Here is a 511-nt window from a genome sequence, read left to right as displayed (position 1 = left end):
CCTATGGGCGAAAATTTTCTCCGTTTTGCTCTAGCTTGAACCGTCGAGGCGCTAGAGGGTGTTTTTGACGAAAATAAGCGAAAAAATTTACAACCCTGCATGATAAGTCGAAGGGGCGGGCGTTGACGGGCCGGAGGCCCGTATCTTTGTGCACATTTTGGCACTACCTGACTCGGGTGTCAGCGCCGCAGGCCAAGGTAGATGTATGCCAGGCGCGTCGCAGCGTAACAGTGTTTCGTGAGGTATCGCGAAGCCTGTTACGCGAGACGTGGTCTGGCGTACATCTACCTTGTTCTGACCTTTTCGTCAGGCATTCTCTAATCTACGCAACAGGGCGAAACGCCAATACAATGATTGGCTGAGCGATTAGCGAAGCCTATAACTCCGTCTGGTCGGAAAAAACTTTTTCTGTCTGTCTGTCTGTGTGTGTGTCTGTCTGTCCGCACGATAACTCGAGAACGAATTGAGTGAGCGACCTGGGATTTTTAGGGTCGTTTTGTACCATAAAAAT

Source organism: Frankliniella occidentalis, unplaced genomic scaffold (genome assembly GCF_000697945.3).
Source record: "Frankliniella occidentalis isolate FOCC.00 unplaced genomic scaffold, Focc_3.1 Scaffold278, whole genome shotgun sequence".
In the NCBI taxonomy this organism is placed as follows: domain Eukaryota; kingdom Metazoa; phylum Arthropoda; class Insecta; order Thysanoptera; family Thripidae; genus Frankliniella; species Frankliniella occidentalis.
Note: the sequence above shows the minus strand (reverse complement) of the source record.